General features: G+C 41.1%; 1 long non-coding RNA gene across 1 annotated transcript; it reads right to left on the bottom strand.

Moving 5' to 3' along the window:
* Window positions 1–335: 335 nt before the first annotated feature.
* LOC120562173 lies at window positions 336–3,544 on the bottom strand. Its single transcript, XR_005639705.1, has 4 exons — window positions 3,393–3,544; window positions 2,216–2,251; window positions 979–1,172; window positions 336–413 (listed from the first exon to the last, which is right to left on the bottom strand). It is a non-coding gene; the product is annotated as an uncharacterized LOC120562173 (long non-coding RNA).
* Between the last annotated feature and the right edge of the window lie 13,296 nt (window positions 3,545–16,840).

Genomic DNA, 16,840 nt, shown 5'->3' on the forward strand with positions numbered 1-16,840 from the left:
GGGCACAGGTGCATTTGTTTTTGAATGATGCGGGCGCTGGACTGGAAATTGACAACTGTGTCGGTCTTAAACTACAGTAGCAAAGACACCTTCGTCGAAGCTTTGCTGTACTGCACCAGGTGCAAGATGAGACCCTGAGTCTGTTTTATGTTTATATGTACAAAAGACATATTTAGCCAAGCAGCGCAAGCGTCAGTGTCAATTTGGATGAGACTTAGACAATGTAAGACCAGATTTAATTTTTAGCTGCTGTGCCTCTCGGGCTTTCATACATACAGACCTCTGAAACTGAGTCCTGTTTCACCTTCCACTTTGAGCTTATTTTGTCCCCTTGGCTCACCAACATCTGAGGGTCTGTGCCGTTGACGTTTCCTTTATGGATGAGCCACTGAGATCCATCCTCGAGTGTCACTCTGAGAAACAAACAACATTTAAAGTGGTTAATCTTCATCCTTCATATTATGAATAATAAGATCCCATATTACTTAACCCTCCTGTTGTCTTTGGGTCCAAACTTTACCCGTTTACACTAACTTTCTATATCAGAACTATGAAAGAATGTTGGGAAAAGCTACAAAAATGCAGGGAAAAAATCAACAAAAACAAATTTTTTTTAAATGCTGAAAAAAGTGAACAAAAAAAAAACGGAAAAAGTGACAAAACAAAAAATCGGGAAAAGTGAGCAAAAAACATCATAAACATCAACAAAGGTGGCAAAAAAACTTGTCAAAAAAGTGACTTTTTTTTTTTTAAAACATCAGAAAAGAGACAAAGAACTTGATAACAAATTGTCATAAACATAATTTAAAAAAGTAATGCCAAAAAAGTGACAAAAATGTGGTGAAAAGAGTAGAAAAAGAACAAAATGTTGAAATTTCGACCCAGAAAAACACAGAGTTGCAGGTCAATGGGAAGACAACACAAGGGGCTAATCTTCATGGTTCATATTATATTTTACTTCAGATTGTTTGGACTGACCTGACTCCAAAGTGGCTGATTGGTCCATACGCAGAATCTGAGGGATCTTACTGGTCGTTACCACCCTGTCAGCACGCATTACAACTGGAGAATCGTAGTCTAGATCAAATGAATCTACACCAAAATCGTCAAAATCCGGTGAACAACGAGGTAAATCTGGCCGTTCTTTATACATGACCATTTCGCTGGGTCCTCTTAGTCCAGAATAAGGAGAGATAGAAAAGATACGTTAGTTCTGGTCTGGTTCCTGTTCACACAAACTTTTACAAACTATTCAAGAGGGGGATTGTCACCCTGCATCACCAGAACCCACGTGGTCAGCACTTTAATACTTCTGATGTGGATTGTATTTATGTTCTTTGGAGTTACTAATAGCGTTTCTCCATTACATGGTAGCTGCTCGACTCGCCTCGACTCTACTCTACTCGCCTTTTTTTGTTTTCCATTATGATAAAAGTCCCTGGTACCTGCCAACAGGTACTTTATTTAGCACCACCTCTGTCGAGGTTCCGAGTGAGCTGAGGCGATACCAAAAGGTGACGTGAAAACCTGCAGACTACTGATTGGTCGGAGAGAATCGTCACTAATCACTGCGTCATCATTACTAGTGGCCGGCCGGGGTGTCCTGAACAAACCCGCCATTTTTAAATAGTTAGCTAGCAGTATTTTTTTTTGCTGCCTCCAGCTTCTTTGAAAACTAAATGTGTTTTCTGGCAAACAGCCACATGCCGAGAATCAAAAACAACACACCTTCCACGTTCTCTGTGTTTGTGTCGCGTTATGTCACGGGCAGTTTCCTGCGGCGTCACTATGACGACCAGCCACACTCGCCTCACGCATGAGGCGGCACTAAATCTGCAATGGAAAAAGGAGACGGGCGACCGGCGCGGCCGCCGAGTCGAGCGCGCACGCGAGTCGAGCAGGTACCATGTAGTGGAAAAACGCCAAAAGAGCTCAACGAAGAAAACTGTTTCTATAGAGGTGAAGTCTATCCTCTTCTGGTGGACAACCATGGGACATTATTTCTGAAAAAATACGTACGGTAGTGAACGGGGAGAGACAAATAATCTTTTGATCCTGTCTGAATTGAGCCATGAATTACACATTACACAACAAACATACAGGACTTTAACCCGGGAGACCAGAGTTCGTGTCCTGTTTGGAAAGGATTAAACCGACTAATTGGGACTTTGTTATATTCATCATATCCCCCAGAGTTAGACAAGTCCATACATACCATAATGGTTGGGCACGTAGTCCCTCTCCCTCTCTCCTGTTTAAAAATAAAAAGAAACAGAGAGAGTTTTTAAAAGAACAAACCGACTTATTGAGACTTTGTCTTATTCGGCGTATCCCGAGTTAGATAAGTCTATATATACCCTTCTCATCTCTCACCGCTAGCCTAGCTTAGCACAGATCCTGGAGGTAACCGACTTCATCTAGCTTAGCTTAGCACAGATCCTGGAGGTAACCGGCTCCATCTAGCCTAGCTTAGCACAGATCCTGGAGGTAACCGGCTCCATCTAGCCTAGCTTAGCACAGATCCTGGAGGTACCGGCTCCATCTAGCCTAAGCTTAGCACAGATCCTGGAGGTAACCAGCTCCATCTAGCCTACTACTCCCAATAAGTGACAAAATAACACCAACATGTTCCTGTTTACATGGTGTGATTTGTAGAGTCACAGCGTGTACCAATAACAAGGTCACATGACACACAGCCATCTTCTAACCGTATACAAACCGGGAACTATATTCTCAGAAGGCGAAGCACTGCTACTCTCTGCTCCTCAACACAGGGCTTCTCAGGTGCTGCGAGCATATCAGTCCGCTCAAGTAGTAGAAGTTTGGAACTTTGTAAGTGTACAGACAGTCATGACTGTTATCCAAGATGGCGCCACATGTAAACATTAGCGCTACTGTTTTTATAATCTATCTTTTTAATAAACTGTCTGTACACTTACAAAGTTCTCAATGCTTCAGTTTGCATGTAGTGACCCTCATTATGCTACTGTAGAAGTGGTGTGGTGATATTTTGGGCCTTGTTATTGGTGTAGAAGTAACGATTAACCCTCTGCCCCAAAAGCTAGCGTTAGCAGCTAATCCCTGGTCTGCGGTAGCTAGTTTCAAGCTACAGACATATTCGATTAGCATGAAAACATATCCCAGAGAGGCGTTACGTTTCGAAACACATATGTTATTAACCCCTAGGTTCACTTTGCTCGGAATTGTCCTTTAAAGAATAGCTTCCTGAACAGATATCACAATCAGCAGATGCTGATGCTGATGACACGACAAATCGAGGGTTGGGGGCAGCCCTACAGGTAAGCTGTGAAAGCACCCAGAGCAGCATACAGTTGTAACAGTTTTAAACCACATTTTACTGCAGAATCCTCCAAAAACCCCAAAGTACTTACTAAATACAGACTCCACAGGAACAGCCAGCAGAGCCACAGCAAAGAGGAGCATTTTGAAGGAAAACATGTTGGATTACTTTGTTTCAGTCACAGTACAGTGAGACATTCAGGTGAGATTTTATAGAGTCCTGACCCTCCTCCCTGTCCGGACACAGTTGGTCTGTTTGCCACCTGGCAGGATGGTTGTTATTTCAAAACAACAGACAGTAAACACACCACATTTCATCACATCAGCAGAAGGAAACTCAAAGGTTCATTATCATAGGACTCTTCTCAGTACATTGTATAACATTAGTATTTATTTGTGATTTGGCACCACAGTCATAAGCCAAAATGGGGGTCAACCTAGGACAAACTGCAACAGAAGCAAACTCAACTGATTTTGTTTCGTCAATATGTCCTAAGTAAGAAAAAAGCCCAGAAAAATACCATTAGGGGAATGTTTCGTAAAGACCCAAATATAGCCTATTCATACGTTTTCTCATGTGAATAGGCAAACATGTTTAACCTTTAGATATCACCATGACCATTATTGAGTTGATTACTTACATCAAGACAAACCAAAAATGTATTACAAGTTTTTGAAATATTTTGGCAACATGAGCAAATGGTGCATAATAATGCATGCTCTAATTTGCATAAATACCACAACAGATCTAAACATTGGATATAGCCAGGTGAAAATGTCTTGTAGAATCTTACATCTTACAATAAAACACTGTAGAGGCAATAACATTTTTTGCTATTTATATCAAGTAATTGTGTCGATGCCATTGCACTTTACCCTCTAAAAGTCGCTACTGTGTAGTTCCACGCTGGCACTGTTGGCCCTTTTCCTATTAGTGTTTTTAATCGATGCAGACTTTGTGAAAACATTTAATTTGTATTTTGTAACTGGCCTCTCGTCCTGGTTTGTTCTGGACACTTACCTGTTTCCATCACTACATAAGTGTGATTAAGAGAATATGGTAACTGTACCTGGTGATAAAGTACACAGAGACTGTCAATGTTCTTATACTAGACGACCACAGATAGACAAGGACACCAGCCAACAAGACTCCGAACCAAGTAAAGAGAGACAAACACTAAGATCAACTACTAGGACAGTCTCTTTCAATACTACTCTTTTGTGGCACACAAGCTGAAGTTGGGAAAGAAAAAGAGGCCATGGGAATCTGAATTTTACCAAATTAGGACGATTGATATCAAGGAGAAACTTTTGGGAACATGTGAGCGACGGGTAATGAATGGTCAGAGACTATGAAAGCACTAATTCTGCTTATAACTAATTCTGCTTGCACATGATCTATTGTGATCTACATTCAGCAGATGTGGTATATCACCAGACTTGCAGTGTGATCTGGCAGGATGGTTGTTATTTCAAAACAGCAGACAGTAAACACAACAGATTTCGGCACATTGGCAGAAGGAAACTCAAAGGTTCATTATCATAGGACTCTTCTGAGTACATTGCATAACATTGGTATTTTTTGTGATTTGGCACCTCTAGAATATATTAGGTAGAATATTTGTAGAAGGCCCGAGGTCATGGCTGACCTCGCTGTCTCTGTTCCTTCTGGACTGTGAGAGTGCCATCTGGGCTGTAATTGATAAGACAAAATTAGGGAGTACTGCGTTCTCGGGAAATTTCTAACATAGAAACAAATGATCTCCTGGCCACAGGAAACAGAGACAGGAGGTGTAGTGATGACTGTAGGTGCAGTGTATGAAAAAGTGTACTGAAGGAACAAAGTATGGCAGGGGTAAAATGCAGAGGTGTCAAGTAACGAAGTACAAATACTTGTACTAAAATGTAAAAGTTTTTGAAATATTTTGGGAACATGAGCAAACGGTTGCATAATAGCATTATGTCGCTAATTTGCATAAATACCACAACATATCTAAACATTGGATATAGCAAGGTGAAAATGTCACGTAGCATCTTGTTGACATCTTACAGTAAAAGACTAAAGAGGCAAACAAATGTCACCATATGGGGCAGAGTCATTCATTCAAGGTCCACTCAACTGTCAATCAACTGTCACTAAACTGTCACTCCTACATGGATTATTCAACCTGCATTAATAAAACATTCCTGGTGATCAACTATAATTTATTGGGAACGTCTGGATGTGTGCTGAGCTGTGGTACGACTATTATTGGTGAAACAATGTCAAGTTTAGGATTAGCGAATAGTTTCATTAGCTAGCTACACAGTTGTGTTAGCTAGTTTAGCTAGCAGCAACAAAGAACTTGTCAGCTGTCTCGAGACTAATTGACTTGAATTACTTAAGCCTGCTTCACGCGGACGATTTTAAAATTGTCGGCCGATTTTCCAATCCTGAGAGACCCCCAAACCACGGTGATAAAAATCAGGGGTCTAACAGTTTTGGTTGTACAGTGTGTGGTGCACAGCACACGGCAAAATCAACACATCACACCGAACCGATTTGACTCCCGAGCATTCCCAGGTCAGGCGGGAAATCTCGCAAAATCCCTCGAGATCAAACGTGACTTCAGAGTAAACAATCATTGCGGACGAAGAGGATGCAGTTGCGATAGTTTGTAGTTTGGTTTTAACCCGGAAAAAACGTTATCAAAAGAAAGGGTGATGATCAAAGAAGACAACGAGCATGGACTATACTTGCTACATCATGATATGGAGGTGATTTGTTTTTTCTCATAGAAATGTCGTTAGGTATTACACAGATTAATAAACGTTCATATATTCGTTTCCATGTACTCTGGTGGACTGCAGTTGTGGATGTAGTTATGCCCATCGACTTTATTTATTTTACACAGGCTGCGTGCTCGTTTGTCCCCGGGGGACACCACACACAAGGAGAAATCGGGCCAAATAAATGCAACATGTTGGATATCCCCGATTTGAGATCGGAGCGGTCCCGACGTCCTTCCGAGCAGGCGAGCAGTCTTAACACACCACACACGGCAGGAATATCTGATCAGATTATTTTATGATAATCGGAGCATCCTTAAGATTGTCGGGGAGGGTGAATCGGGCTAAAATCGGCCTAATTATCCTGCCGTCTGAACCAGGCTTTACATGGCAGTGCAATGCCTATGATAACCCATGTATCTCTATCTTAATGAATGATAGTATTTGCCTGTAATTAGTGTGATTAAGAGAACATGGTTTTGTGGTTATATTCATGCTACTCTAGCCTATCTCGTTTAGAACCCTAACCACTTTATCTCTTTAATCTAGAGTAGACTATGCCTAGACCTATGACTAGACTATGACTATGCCTACTCCACATATGCTTACACACTGCTCCACACTGGACCTGACTGTCCACATAAATGTAAGTTAAAGTAGGAAAGTGTCACCCTGTTAGATTGCTTAGATAGAAGCTACAGTAATATGAACAAAACCAAAACATTAGTAGTGTAAATTAAGATGACAATGAAAGTGAAATTTGCAAAAAGCAAGACACATTTTGTTCTATACTTATGGTTTTCTTTCTCCCTTTTCTCTCCCATTACTAATGTAGGCCAATCTTGGTTGTGTCACCAAACACTGCCCATTTCTCCGACGCTCCATTGTTCCAACCTCTGAATAACCCGAAAAATTCCCTTTGGTCCTACAGCCCACTAGTCCGACGCCCCTTTATTTCTGACATAAATAAACCCTCGCTCTGACATCCTATTGTTCCGACCATATATGCCTGGAAAAGTCCAGACTCTCCCGATTGCCAATTCGCGTACTGGGTTGGGGTTAGGAATTGACCTCGAGTGGTTAAGGTTAGGATAGCCGATTGGTCGGGGATAGGACCTGAACAAATGGGGTTACTTTACCTCATGGGAGGTGATCCACAAAAGCCTATTTGGTCGGAACAAAGGGATGTCGGAGCAGAGGGATTATTTTTAAATGATTACGATGGGCATGTATTGTGATATTTAAACAAACGAACCGTCAACGGCGAAATAAAAGCCTTTTATTTACAAGACCGGTCTGACAGACCTTCAGCTTACCTCGGGGTCTCCGCGCGTGCCTGTCCGAAACGGAACATTCGGCATCGTTTTTGCAAGACTAAAATCTAAACAGTTAATTTCTCACCTAAAACGTTGTCAGAAGTGAATTTAGTGATGAATAAGATGGCGAAAATTGTTAAAATTGTCCTGTTGTTGGTATGTCTCTACCGGGAACCGGACCCTCGTTGACCTAGTCCTGACACTCCTCCCTGTCTGGACACAGTTGGTCTGTTTGCCACCTGGCAGAATGGTTGTTATTTCAAAACAGCAGACAGTAAACACAACAGATTTCACCACATCAGCAGAAGGAAACTCAAAGGTTCATTGTAGTACATTGTATAACATTGTCATTTTAACCCTTGTGTTGACTTTGGGTCCAATTGACCCATTTTAAATTTTTGTTTTATAACAGAAAATATAGGACGTAGAAATATTCTGAAAATGTGTAGACGAATAAATTTACAATTTAAAACGTTGGAATAAGCAAAAACAAACGGGTGAAAAAAAGGCCTCAAAACGCGCAAAAAATGTGTTTTTTCAAGGTTGACGGGAAGACAACACAAGCCAAAATGGGGGTCAACCTAGGACACATTGCAACAGAAGCAAACTCAACTGATTTTGTATTGTCAATATGTCCTGAGTAAGAAAAAACAAGCCCCAAAGAATCCCATTAGGGGAAAGTTTCGAAAAAGACCTAAATAGCCTATTATACGCAACACGGAACAGATTATTTCATGGTGGTCAACACGTATTTTAAACTAATGTATTTCAATGGGAAGCATCTTTCGTGATCACAGTGCCGACTACGGTAGCGAATAGTATGAAATCCGAAAATCAGCGTTGGGAGGTTGGTTGAACGTCTGGATGTGTGTTGAGCTGTGGTACGACATTATTATTGGTGAAACAATGTCAAGTTTAGGATTAGCGAATAGTTTCATTAGCTAGCTACATAGTGCGTTAGCTAGCTTAGCTAGCAGCAACAAAGAACTTGTTAGCTGTCCGAGACTAATCAACTTGAATTACTTACATGGCAGTGCAATGCCTACGATAACCCGTGTATCCCTAATCTTAATGAATGATATTTGCCTGTAATAAGTGTAATGGGTGTGACGTCATGGCTCTGTGAAGGGCTGAGGTTATTTAGGGACACCGGTAATTTGTGCTCCTTTTTTTCTCTCTCTATATGGGTCCGCAGAATCAGGAAGTGCAGCGGGGTGTACATGTGTGAAGGCCAAACATTTTGCCTTGCGGTAGGTGCCGTTTCATTTAAACATCTACAGCATGTAACATGAGAGCGTGTAAGAAAAGTTGTTCAATTAGGAAGTGCATTTGTTTTCATAGAGAGCAGAAGACTGCAGTGATGGAACACAGGTTGCCGTATAGGGCGCGCTGTAAAATTAAGATTCAAGATTCAATACTTTATTGCCATACAACTTCGATGCAAGTTGCTAACGAATTTGCTTCGGCGTGCCGACAGGACACCAACACAATACAACAACAAAAACAATAGAGCTAATATATACACATATGGTATCCCACATGGGATCACACTTAACACAGGCAGATAAAAAAGGGGACACCAATCACTACATACCTGGATGAAAGTCCAGGAGGCTTAAAATAACAGATGTCAAGTTAAAGTTTAACGTGTTGCGGCATAGGAATGCAAAGCGCAAATCCACAACTTTGCAATAAATAGATAAAATACAGCTAGTATGGGTGGCATAAAAGGAATATTAGAAAACCGGGGTGAAGAGATGTACAATTTATACAGGCACCTTAGGGGAACCTTTTTCATGAGGTGCTGGTACAGAGATGGAGAGCTGTTTAGAGATTGAATGGCTCTGCAGTATGTGCTGTTGAGGAAGCGGGAGGTTCTTGTCTTAATAGCTCTCAACTTTCTCCCCTGATGGGAGAGTGGTGAAAAGGGACTTTACAGGGTGAGTCTCATCTTGTAGGATCTTTAGGCCTTTCCGGTGGATACGGGCCTCGTAGATCTCACAAATGGGGAGAGTTTGCAGCCAATGATTTTTGAGGCTGTGTTAACTATCCTATCCAGCTGCAACCTCTCCTGGACAGTAGAGTTGCCATAGCGCAGAACAGTAACAGAAAAAGACGGACACTCTCGATGGTGGCTCAGTAGAACTGTAACATCCCCCACAGGCTACCCCAAATTTCCTGGCCGAAGAAAAAAAAGCCTCTGATGTGCTTTTTTGGTAATGTTGGTAATGTTATCATCCCATTTTAAAGATGATGATATTGTTGTGCTTATCAGTAGTAGGCTACCATGAATAGGACAGGATAGGATCATGAGGCAAAGAAAAAACTGGCTGGTAAAGTCACTGTGGCAGGTGGATTTAAAAATCCACCTGCCACAGTAGCTGGTGGTCAAAAAAGTTAACTTAAGGCCCGGCTTACCTGTTTCCATCACTACATAAGTGTGAATAAGAGAATATGGTTTTGTGGTTATCTTCATGCTACTCTAGCCTACTTTGTTTAAGAACCCTAACCACTTTATCTCTTTAATCTAGAGAAGACTATGCCTAGACCTATGACTAGACTATGACTATGCCTACTCCACATATGCCTACATACTGCTCCACACTGGACCTGACTGTCCACATAAATGTAAGTTAAAGTAGGATTCAAAGTGTCACCATGTTAGATTGCTTAGATAGAAGCTACAGTAACATCAAGAAAAACCAAAACATCAGTAGGCTAAATTAAAATAACAATGAAAGTGAAATTTGGAAATAGCAAGAAACAATTATTTTGTTCTATACTTATGGTTTCTTTCTCCCTTTTCTCTCTCCATTACTAATGTAGGCCACTCTTGGTTGTGTCACCAAACACATGTCCCATCTGCACCAACTGTTCACATAAATGTAAAGTAAAGAAGAATATGCTTTGTATGTTGCCATCAGTGTTAATTGTTATGTTTACTTTGCATCATGGATCAGAGAGATTTATCTGTCTACATTTATAGTTTAAATTGAGTGGATTTTTTGTCCATTTTCAGGAATGGAGGAATATGAACAGTGTGTCATTTTGCAAGCAGAATGCTGATGGAGCAGGTCATTGTCAACACTTGGAGAGAAGGGAAGTTTGTCTATCAACCAGGCCAGTGAAACGAGGAGAGACAACATTCACACTGTACCTGGTGATACAGTACACTGAGACTGTCAATGTTCTTATATTAGACGACCACAGATAGACAAGGACACCAGCCAACTCCGAACCAAGTAAAGAGAGACAAACACTAAGATCAACTACTGGGATGGTCTCTTTCAATACTGACTGCCTCTCTTTTGTGGCACACCAGCTGAAGTTGGGAAAAGAGAAAGAGGCCATGGGAATCTGAAGTTTACCAAATTAGGACGATTGATATCAAGGAGACACTTTCGGAAACATGTGACGAACGAGGTGATGAATGGTCAGAGACTAGGAAAGCACTAATTCTGCTTGCACATGATCTATTGTGATCTACATGCAGCAGATGTGGTATATCACCAGATTTGCAGTGTGAATTTCCATGCTAAGAAGCAAATACCAGCAGCATCGGTTCTAGGAGAAGGTGACATCCAGTTGTACTTACATTCAGCCACAGGTCTTACCACCAACATCAGGAGCAGCAAAGTACCACAACCTGTGAGTGTACTTACAAGTACAAGAATGGAAGGGATCAACATCTGGTATTAAAATTTTACTGAAACTCTGATTTCTGCTCTAGTTCTATGTTTATTGTGTCATTTTGTATATTGTGTACTTCATTGCTGCTGTGACAATATCAATATCTCCTGTATGGGGGTTCATAAAGTGTATTTTATCTTACAGATGGACTTTGTCCTATGGAGTGGGGATGGCACAAGTGTGGCGAGGGATTTGTGCCAATTAAGATACCTACCTCCTGCTCCTGAGAAGCTAATGAAGGTCATGCGTGCAGCTGCCAATCTGACTGCAGCACCCTGAGATGCAGTTGTAAAAATAACAATATAGAATGCACCCGGCCTGTGGACACTGCAGGGGAGCAGCCGCACAAACTCAGTGCAGATAGCCTGTGAAGAGAATGAAGATGAGATTATATAATGGTGCATTGTGTACCTATTTTGATTGTTTGATCCAGCCACTTTTTATTTGACCTACCTTTTGACTTCTGCATTCTCCTTACCCTTGTCTCCTGGTCTTCCCTCAGACTCATCCCCCATGCACCCAGCCGCAAACCCCATCTCTGAAAAATAATTAATAAAGGCTATCTACAGGAGGAAAATGCAACATACATGTTAATGCAGCAGGAATATTAATCGAGATTAACAGGAAACAGTGAAAGAAACATGTATAAACACATTATGCAGAGAAGAAACAGGTTTAAAAGATGTTGTAGAACAAACTCATGTCTATATGAAAGAGTGTGGAGCCCTCTGGTGGAATAAAAGCCCAACACACTTTCTGTGAAGTTTCCCTTTATTATCTGTTCACCGGAGAGGAAACACTGCAACTTTAACCTTTAGAAAGCTGAACATGTTTATTGATTCATCATTCGAATAGATGCCCAGTGACAGTTATCGAAGAGGAAATTGTATTCGGAGCCACTGGTCGCCACCAATGTTGGGAGTAACGGCGTTTAAGTATAACGCGTTACTAACTGCGTTATTTTTCAGTAACGGAGTAATCTAATTAATTACTTTTCCCATCGTTGTAACGCCGTTATCGTTACTGAGAATGTAAAGTGGCGCGTTACTACAGTTTGGTTGGAAAGCGAGGTGAGAGCAGAACCTGGAGAGAGCAAGGGTGGGGATGATGACACCGCGTTAAAAAATGGTGATGATTGGCTGGGTGGGCGGATACCCTGCTCACGCTGTCTCACTGGCGCACTCTGACTACCGCTAAACACAAGACAGCGCAATGGCGGCACGAGCCAGGGAAATTCAAAGGTAGCGTTCTCGAACTGGAAGTACTGGCACTACTTCTCGCTCACTTGTTGCTGCTGCTAGCCCAAGCCCAAATGCAGCTAACGTGAGCTCCAGCAAAGGAAAGGAGCCACTCTGTTAAAACAAGCAACGCTTGAATTTTTTTGGTCAGCAACAGCTGACCAAGGCTGAGCTGAACACATTGATTGCAAGTTATGTTGTTGAAAACATGCTACCCCTGTCCACTGTGGAGTCAGAGTCAATCAGAGTTATCCTTGCTAAAATACCAATACAAGGAGGAGGAAGGGGTTGCCCCATGCCGAAACACTTCATAGACACTAAATTCATAGACAGTGAATATGAAAAAATGTATATTGAGCTGAAAAAGTCATTTGAGGAATTAGAGTACATTTCAACTACAGCAGACATCTGGACTGCCCACAATAAAAGTAACATTGGTGTGACAGCACATTGGATCAATCCAAATATCATGGAAAGAGAGAAAGCAGCTCTTGCCTGCAGACGGTTTAAGGGGCATCATTCTCATGACCCCATTGCAGTTGAGCTTGACAATATTCACACAACATATGGGATAACACACAAAATCACAGCAACAGTGACTGATAATGGCTCTAATTTTTTAGCATTTAAGAGGTACCAGCCACTTGAGGAGAGTGATTCTGAAGACAATGAAGATGAGGTGACATTTACAGAAATTAATGATGCTCTACATGCAACTGATGATAATGATGGTGATGTTGTGATCACTTTGCCACCCCACAAGAGATGTGCATCACACACTCTAAACCTGATTTCATGCACAGATGTTGACAAGTGGCTGCTGTCAAAACCTGCAACAAAGGCTGTTTACAGAAGTGCTACCGGCAAGTGTATTGCCCTATGTAACAAGACTAGTAGATGTCGAAAAGGTGCTTGTACCTTGTACAACACGTGGAATTCCTTCTATGATGCCCTGGCTCGAATCTGTGAAATATCCATGGTAGACCATCTCCTCCAAATTAGGACTGACAGCGATAACAGAAAGGGAACACCAGTTTTTGAAGAAGTACTATACTGCGATGAAGCCCCTTACAGTGGCCTTAGATATACTTCAGGGAGACGACAACTGTTTTCATGGTACACTCCTACCAACGATGGAGACATTAATGCTGAAGACAGAAGCCCTTAAAAGTGGCCTGCAAATGCGGGGACCTTCCTGACGCCATAGTCACAGTAAGAACTTGAATTGAATATTTTATTATTTATTAAGTGAACATTGCTGTAGTACTCATAATAATAAATACTACTACTACTACTAATTATAATAATTTTGTTGATTTGTGTGGATACATACATTTAATGTGATTCTTCTTATCCATTCAGGCTATCAAAACCAGATTTGCTGATGTCCTGGGAAATGAAGTGGCTATACTTGCTGCAGTAACTCTTCTCAAAATTCAAACTTCGCTGGCACAGGAGTTAAAGGATAAGGCTAAGGCAAGTTTGCTGGCAGAGTGCCGGAAAATTGCCCTCGAAGAACCACAGCCAGGTACCAGCACATCTTCACATCACACAGATTCAGCCAAAGAGAACGATTTATTTTCCTTTAAGGAGGATGAGGAGGACACCTTCTCTTCAACAGAAAACCAGGTGGCAGACTATATTAGATCTTCAGCACAAAACTTCAACTCTCTGTGTGGATTTTCTCTCATCAAGAATATTTCACTACGTTACAATGCTGCTACTCCATCAAGTGCACCTGTTGAGAGACTGTTCAGCATGAGCAAGCTTGTCTTCTCTCCGAAGAGGAACAGACTGTCAGACAAAAGATTCAATAAGCTTCTCCTCCTACGTTACAACCCCTGTTTCAGTCGTTAGATGAGAGGAGTATTTTAGTATAGATTAATGTATTATTAATTTTCACTGAGAACGAACAACATGTTAATCTACATAGAGAGTTGGATAGTGCTCTGTTTATTGTGCAGTATTCTACAGATACAGATAATTGGACTAATTAAAGGCCAGATTTTCCTTTGTTTCTTATTACCCAAGTTTACATTTGTGTGTCTTAGTTTTGCACTTGATTGCAAAGTGTGTGAATAAATGAATATTATTTATTTTCAATATTTATTTTCAATAATATTTTCAATATTATTCAATATCATTTTATTACTTTACTGAATATTTAAGAGTTGGATAGTGCTCTGTTTATTGTGCAGTAGGCTTAATATATAGTTACAGAGATTTGCACTACTTAATGGCCAGATTTTCCTTTGTTTCTTTTTACCCAAGTTTACATTTGTGTGCCTTAATTTTGCATTTGAATTTTATTTTCAATATTTATTTTTTATATGTTTTTATTTCTATACATATCATATGGCAGGCTGCAATCTATTGAGTTCAAATAAATACCAAATGTTCTAAAATACTGTATATAGTATTTTTATTCATCAATAAGTTAATTTAAACATCTTTGACGTTAAAGATGTTATAAAACGTAATTCCCAGTTTTTGCACCTGCAAAGATAAAGAACCCAGATCAGAAGAGTGTGACCCTCTGACGCTGTGATCTGTGATGGTATGAATCTATTTTTTGGATATACACAAAGATTTACCTTCCACCTTGAGCCCAAGGTCTCAGCGGGGTCACCACCGTCTGAGAGGAGATGCCGTAGTTGTCTCCTTTATGGACGAGCCACTTAGTTCCATCGCCGCGTCACTCTGGGGGATGAGAAGATGCAGATTTCTCACATTAGTGTGTTAATGTAACCCACCCCAAATCTGATGGTTTTGAGCAGGGATGATGTGATTGTGTGATTAATATTTGTCATCATAATAGGACATTTTGTACATTCATCCAAGCAAATTTTGAACTGAAGCTAAAATATTCCTTCAGATATAACACATGAGTAAAGACACTAGTATGTATGAGTTTCCTATTTTCACTTATTAATCAGACACAAATAGCTCAGGTTATGCCACTTTGTTTTAAGTTTGAGTCATTTTAATTCTCAAGACTTTTCAGCAGTGGCGAACACTTTGCGGTAATGCCCACTAGGTGGCAGCTGCGCGCTGATAGTCGTCTCTCCTAAACCTGTTACAGAGGGAGAAACGGCGAAGAAAGAAAAGGAAATAATATCCTGAACAGTGATTTATTTATTTTTTCTTTCTTTTTGATGGTGGTATCTGAAAACCTTTATCTGTTGACACAGCTGTACTGTGGGACTGTGTGGCGGACTGTGAGAGAGACAGCACGGGTGCGACGGAGGAGAGGACCTTCAGGCCTGAGTTTGGATTTCCATTTCTACTATCTCACCAGTAAGGTCTTTCCCTCCTGTGGATTTGGAGGATTGTGTGTCGAATATCTTTTTTTTTTTCAGACTGAGCTCAAACAGGTACCGACCGGGTTGTGCACAACTAAATTAAAGGGCCTATTGCTGCAGCAAAAACTAAAATGTAGTTTCTGGCCAGAACATATTTTATTGTCATATGTATTTTGGGGTGGTAAATGGGATGGTAATATGCATTGTTGGACATTTTCAATAATACAATTTTCTTGCAAAGAGTTACTTTGTGTTTGTGTTTTCATTCTCTGTGTGAAGTCAATAATCATCTACAGCTAAAGACAAATTAGTGTCAGTGCATTTGATATCTATCTTATCTTTATCCCTCAAACCAGGACATTACTGAAAATATTGAAGTAGTGATCCCAGACCTTGAGGTGTTTTTGCAGGTAGTGTTGAAGGCTGATTAGAACCTGGTTACATTAACAACATGGCAGCTCAGCGTGTGTGTGGCGTGTGTGGCACTGACTTAGTCTTGCATTGCCACCTCTATCTCCACAGTGTTGTGGAGTAAGGTCTGCTACGTAGATGCATCATGGGATAGGAGAAAACACCTCTCTGGGGCGTTGTTATGGAACCCACGCAACTTTTAGGCAAGACCCGCCCTTCAATGGCATTCACGCGCTACTATTGGCCAGGCGTCCATGCTTCACGCAACGTAAGGGAACCCGATGTGTTCAGGTCCTATCCCCTGACCAGTCGGCTATCCTAAACCTTAACCACTCAAGGTCAATGCCTAACCCCAACCAATCGAGCTGCTTCGTGGGACTTGCCTAGAAGTTGAGGGATCCAAAATAACGCCTCTCTGGGTTGTTTGCATTTCTTTAAACCAATCACAATCGTGGCTTTGCTAAAATAGTCTCGGGAAGGAACATGTTCTGGTGGAACATTTCCACCCGCAAAGAAAACTCCACATAGCCTACAATATTAACTGTTGACACAATCCAGTAACGTGAGCTATTTAAATTAGCTGATACATGGTTAAACCTCATTGGCTCTTACCAGTGTATCATAGTGATGTTACCCGTGGACCTTCTGCTTCGAGGCATGTGTATCGAAGAAATGAACCAATTTGGAATGAAGCTTTGTATCCGGAGCTTCATTCGTTTGGAGATAATCACGTGACCAGTGACGTCCGGGCCGCGTTTCACACACACACACACCCACATGACTGCTTCGAAGTTGAATTCAAAGCTTTAAAAAT

The sequence above is a fragment of the Perca fluviatilis genome, chromosome 7, assembly GCF_010015445.1.
Source record: "Perca fluviatilis chromosome 7, GENO_Pfluv_1.0, whole genome shotgun sequence".
Classification (NCBI taxonomy): domain Eukaryota; kingdom Metazoa; phylum Chordata; class Actinopteri; order Perciformes; family Percidae; genus Perca; species Perca fluviatilis.